This window comes from Patagioenas fasciata, chromosome Z (genome assembly GCF_037038585.1).
Source record: "Patagioenas fasciata isolate bPatFas1 chromosome Z, bPatFas1.hap1, whole genome shotgun sequence".
NCBI classification, from domain to species: Eukaryota; Metazoa; Chordata; class Aves; order Columbiformes; family Columbidae; genus Patagioenas; species Patagioenas fasciata.
Window position 1 is genome coordinate 10,899,313 of NC_092560.1, and position 6,574 is coordinate 10,905,886.

Here is a 6,574-nt window from a genome sequence, read left to right on the forward strand (position 1 = left end):
GCACACAAGCTTCAAAATTAACAGTACATCTTAATGTTTGAATAGCAGAATGAAGGCACTAGTTAAGGCTAGGTTGTCTCATGGAGTATTCTGCCTTGAATAATTACAAGCAAAAATGTAACCCTCTGTTTATCATAATGCAAAATAAAGGATCAGAACAAAAGGAATAATTCTTATACTTTGTGTTTGACTCATTAGTGCCTGGCTGCAAAAGCACAGTTGTATCTCATATATGCTTTAGAGAATCAAGAACTGAGCAGACCTCTTTATGTCTGTGAAAAGAGTGGGATTTGGGAAAGAATGGGATTATTTTAAACGTTCTTACAATGATGTGTGTTGGAAAGGAACCTCTGGAGGCCTTAATCCTACCTCTCACACAGAGTAGGCCTAACTTGAAGCAGTTGCTCAGAGGATTGTCCAATTAAGTTTTCAGTATTTCCAATAATGAAGATTTAGTGAATTCTCTATTGTTCTCACTGTTCCAATAGTTGACTGCCCTCATTGTGAGTTTTTTCCCTAATGTGTGATTAGGCTCTAAACATACCACATCCTGTGTCTGTTGCCTTTCCCTGCTAACTGTGCTACTCCCAAGAAGATTCTGACTCCATCTTCTCTATACTGTGGCCTTAAGTTGTTAAAGATAGGTTCATAATTTCTTAATACAGGTTCTCAGTTTTCTAGAATTACAGAATGGTTTGGGTTGGAAGGGACCCTAAAGATCATCTAGTCTGACCCCCTCCATGGGCAGAGACACCTTCCACCAGACCAGGTTGCTCAAAGCGCCATCCAACATGGCCTTGAGCACTGCCAGGGATGTGGCATCCGGAGCTCCTCTGGGTGGCCTGTTCCAGGGCCTCACCACCTTCATAGTGAGGAATTTCCTCTTGCCACCCTCATGGTGAAGAATTTTGTCCTTATAACTATCTATATCTACCCTCTTTCAGTTTAAAGCCATTACCCCTTGTCCTGTCACTACATGCCCTTGTAAAAAGTCCCTCTTCAGCTTTCCTGTATGCCCCCTTTGGGCACTGTTTAAATCATTTGTGAAGAATATGGTAATGTGCATAGTGTAGCCCAGAACCTGCACTCTAAAACACAGGTGCTGAAAATGCTTGAGGATGGAGTTCTCTGCCTGGATACATGTCAAGTCCACAAATCAGCTCTGAGTTACCTCCAGCTCCATTTCTTTTGGTGGATGCACACTTGGTTCAAAGTGTAGTAAGGCCTTTATAACAACCCGGGACCAGCTTTGTGCCTTTGCAGATGACCTGTCGTCTGTTGCATAGTCGTAAAACTTTTGCTGCTTTCAATTTCTTCAAATTTTAACATCAGAACAGCCTTGCCTGCTGGTTCTGTCAGTTGCACTTTTTTGTGCACTGCTTTGATTAAAGTCCGTTTTTATGCCTCAGGTATCCCACCGACCTGAGGAGATAATAGAATCACAGAATGTCAGGGTTTGGAAGGGACTTCGAAAGCTCATCCAGTCCAGTCCCCTTGCTGGAGCAGGAGCACCCAGATGAGGTTACACAAGAATGTGTCCAAGCGGGGTTGAATGTCTCCAGGGTAGGAGACTCCACAATCCCCCTGGGCAGCCTGGTCCAGGCTCCGTCACCCTCACTGAGAAGAAGTTTCTTCTCATATTTAAGTGGAACCTCTTGTGTTCCAGTTTGAACCCATTACCCCTTGTCCTATCATTGGTTGTCACCGAGAAGAGCCTGGCTCCACCCTCCTCACACTCACCCTTTATATATTTGTAAACATTAATGAGGTCACCCCTCAGTCTTGTCCAAGCTAAAGAGCCCCAGCTCCCTCAGCCTTTCCTCATGAGGGAGATGCTCCACTCCCTTCATCATCTTTGTTGCCCTGCACTGGACTCTCTCCAGCAGTTCCCTGTCCTTCTGGAACTGAGGGGCCCAGAACTGGACACAATATTCCAGATGAGGTCTCACCAGGGCAGAGTGGAGGGGAAGGAGAACCTCTCTGACCTACTGACCACCCCCCTTCTAATACACCCCAGGATGCCACTGGTCTTCCTCGCCACAAGGGCACAGTGCTGGCTCATGGTCATCCTGCTGTCCACCAGGACCCCAGGTCCCTTTCCCCTACACTGCTCTCTGACAGGTTGTTCCCCAGCTTATACTGGAACCTGAGGTTGTTCCTACCCAGATACAAGACTCTACGCTTGCCCTTGTTATATTTAATTAAATTTTTCCCTGCCCAACTCTCCAGCCTGTCCAGGTCTCTGGATGGCAGCACAGCCTTCTGGTGTGTCAGCCACTCCTCCCGGCTTGCTGTCATCAGCAGGCTTGCTGACACAGTGTACTCTATTCCTTCCTCCAAATCATTGGTGAATATATTGAATAATACTGGCCCCAGTACTGACCCCTGAGGCACTCCACTAGATACAGGCCTCCAACTGGACTCTGCCTCACTGACCATGATTCTCTGGCTTCTTCCCTTCAGCTAGTTCGCAGTCCACCTCACTATCCAATCATCCAGACCACACTCCTTCAGTTTAGCTGTGAGGATGCTGTGGGAGACTGTGTCAAATGCTTTACCCAAGTCAGGGTAGACCACATCCACCCCTCTGCCATCATCTATCCACCTGGCTATGTCTTCATAAAAGTCAATGAGATTGGTCAAGCACGACTTCTCCTTGGTGAAGCCATGCTGACTGCCTCTAATGACTCTCTTATCCTTGATATGCTTTCAGATGGCACCAAGGATAAGCTTTTCCACCACTTTCCCAGGGATGGAGGTGAGGCTGACTGGTCTATAGTTACCCGGGTCCTCCTTCTTGCCCTGTTTGAAAACTGGAGTGCCATTTGCTTTCCTCCAGTCCTCAGGTACCTCTCCCATTTCCCAAGACTTGGGAAAGATGATGGAGAGTGGTCCAGCAATGACCTCAGCCAGCTCCCTCAGCACCCGTGGGTGCATCCCATCCGGACCCATGGATTTATGGATGTCCAGATTGCCTAACTGCTCCCTAACCCGGTCCTCATCAATCGAGGCATAACTCCTCCATTGTCCTGCCTTCCTCTGGGGCCTCAGCAGTACAGGGCTCCCCAGGACAGCCTCTGGCAGAGTAGACAGAGACAAAGAAGGCGTTCAGTAACTCTGCCTTCTCTGTATCTTCTGTCACCAGGGCACCCACCTCCTTCATCAGTGGGCCTACATCGCCTCTGGTGTTAGTTTTGTCTGCCATGTATTTGAAAAAGCTCTTCCTGTTGTCCTTGACCCCTCTCACCAGGTTTAATTCTAAGGAGGCCTTAGCTTTTACTAGTTGCTTTCCCAGATCCTCTGACAACAGCCTTATATTCTCCCCAAGTGGCCAGCCCCTCCTTCCATGATCTATAAACTCTCCTCTTCCACTTGAGCTTACTCAGCAGTTCCCTGTTTAACCACGCAGGTCTCCTGACTCCCTTCCTTGACTTCCTACGTGTTGGGATGCTCTGATCTTGCGCCTGGTAGAAGCAGGCCCTGGACACTAACCAACTGTCTTGGGCCCCTTTACCTTCACGCAGCCTTGCCCATGGGATTTCCCCTAGCAATTGCTTGAAAAGGCCAAAGTCTGCCCTGCTGAAGTCCAGGGTTGCAATTCTGCTTGCTACTCTGTTCCTGCCACATGAGATCCTGAACTCCACCATTTCATGGTCACTGCAGCCAAGGTCAGCCCTTGGCCTCTATCGCTTCAACCAGACCCTCCTTGTTAGTGAGGATGAGGTCCAGCAGTGCACCTCTCCTGGTCGGCTCCTCCACCATTTACATCAGAAAGTTATCCTCAAGGCACTGGAGGAACCTCCTGGACTGTGTCTGGCTGAGCAGTCCTTCCAGCAAACATCAGGGAAGTTAAAATCCCCCACAACAACCAGGGCCTGTGACTGTGAGGCTGCTCTCAGCTGTCTGTAGAAGGCCTCATCAACTTCCTCACCCTGATCTGGTGGCCTGTAATAGACACCCACAACAATATCACCCCTGCCAGCCTGCCCCTTAATTTTCACCCACAGACTCTCAACTTGCTCCTCATCCATGCCTGGACAATCCTCAATACATTGTAGTTGCTCTCTCATGTAAAGAGTGACTCCACCACCACGCCTGGCTGGCCTGTCTTTCCTGAAAAAGACATAGCCATTCATGATCACATTCCAGTCATGTGTGCTGTCCCACCATGTCTCTGTTATTGCCACCAGGTCATAACCTCCTGCCCTAACACAGGTTTCTAACTCCTCCTGCTTATTCCCCATGCTGCCTGCATTGGTGTACAGGCATTTCAGAGAGCGAGCTGAGCACTCCGATTTTACCCTAGGGGTATGGGAGGCCTCCCAGCCTTCATCAACTCTAGAGTGCTGCCCCACTGATGCAAGCCCAGCTACAATCCCATCCCCCTTTGAGTCTAGTTTAAAGCTCTCCAAATGAGCCCTGCTAATTCCTGTCCCAGCATCCTTTTGCCCCAGTGAGATAAACCTTTCCCACATATCACTGTCCGCACTGGTATCTTATAAAACCAGCTGTTATCAAAGAATCCAAAGCCCTGCCTGTAGCACCAGTGTTGTAGCCGATCATTTATGGACTGAACTTTTCTATTCCCTCCCACATCATCATCCAAAAATGGAAGGAGGTAAGAGAAAATCACTTGAGCTCCAGACTCTTTCACTATCCATCCCAAGGCCATGAAATCTTTTTTCATTCCCCTCAGGCTGTAGGATGCAGCTTCCTCCCCATCTACCTGGAAGATCAGCAGCGGGTAGTAGTCCATTGGGTGCACCAAGTTGGGGAGCGTCCTGGTGATGTCCCCGATCTGGGCTCCAGGTAGACTGCACACTTCCCTACTATGAGCGCCAACTCTGTATATTGGGCCCTCTGTCCCTCTCAGAAGGAAATTGCCTACTACAATTATCCTTTCTTTCTTTCTTTCTTATCTGAGGCTGTCTTGAAGTGTGGAGTCAACTGCCTTTTTCTGTGTGACCTCGTAGGCGGGTCTCGCACCACAGCCTCACCTGTCTCTTCTTCAAGATCCAGAGCCACAAACTTATTATGGAGGGGCACCTGGAGAAGCAAAGCAGGTGGGGAGGGGGGTTGCCTGCAGTGCCAAACTGGAACTTGCTTCCAACCCTTGTCATCTGTTTGGTCCCCTACCTCTGCCCCCGGAGCCTCTCTGAGTGGCACGCCAGGGGTATTTGCCTATATATGGCACTTTCTGATTACAGATGGAAAACCTCTGTTTGTATGACAAGAAAACTATTCACCTTAGATAAAACTGCCAGTGTGGTTTGTGTGATCAAGTATCTTGCCCTCCTTCGTTTCATGTCAGAAGGAAAGTGATTTTTTTATAAGGCGTGTGGACTTTTTACTTGTCACTGTATACTGTTGTACATGCTGCTGTTTTTCAAATGAGAGGTCAAGTGCTTATAAAAAGCATTGTTTTGCCTTTACCTTTTGCCCTGGTATGTTTCAACTGGAGCAGAACTACCACACTTAGCGTTGTTACTGTTGTGCTGGAGGCACTGGTCAGATTGCACAGAACCTTTTTCTTTAAATTAACTTTATGTTCTAACTGTCTTTGAAAGATTTGCTTGCTATATATTGTTTGTCTACTCTTTACAAAGCAAATCCTAACAGTTAGGAATCGTGAGTTGTTTCAAGAAAGAACAGAAAAATTCTGAGGTTTTATTGCAGCGAGATGGGTGATGGTGACAAAATTGGACCAATATGTGCCTTCAGTAGTTTTACATGTAGGTTTTTTTCATATCTATTGCTGTCTTAAGTATAATAAATACTCTTTCCCCCTGGATGTTGTATATTTATATAGTCAACAGTGAATGTTCTCCACTGATTATACAAGAACTGAATTAGAGCTCTTTCAATACAGATTTATTTATCCCTCTGCCCTTACCATTGCAGTTTTTTTTTTACTGTAACATGCAGAAATTAAAGCATAACCCACATATTTCCAATTTCAAATAGTAGTAACATGTTGTGCCTGAAGCAGTCCCGAAGAAATGAAATGCTCGCATAGCTGAAGGTCCTTGATGGATGAAGAAAGCGTTTACCGTAGCAGACTCACATCATCACTGTAAGCAGTTTTTCAGTTCTTGGAAACTATTTATAAGTGGGAAGAAGCTACCATCTATGTACTTAATTCATCTTAAGCACTTCCCAATTATTTTTTAATATGTTACCACTTTTTACAAACACTCATCTTAAAACCGCAGTGGGACAAGACAAAGGTTCTTGCTAAGCAAACAGGTTCTTGGATCAGAACGTCACCTCACTCTTTGACCAAAGACTGACTGTTTTGGTTTTACTGAGACATTTTGTGGAAAACCTACATTTTCTCTCATGCTCCTTTCTGATGATAAGATGCAATGCGAAGTGGCCTTTACTTGAGACAGCTACCGGCAGATGAGACACAGTGAAAAATGAGATCACAATGTGAGCCAAATGGTGCGATATAAGGCAAAAGGTGAATGGACTACTTGACTACTTTTAGTGCTGTATTCAGGACACAAAAAGCATGGCTAAGAATTGCTGACATTCCCTCATTTTACAACATCTATTTATACAAGTTCCCTTT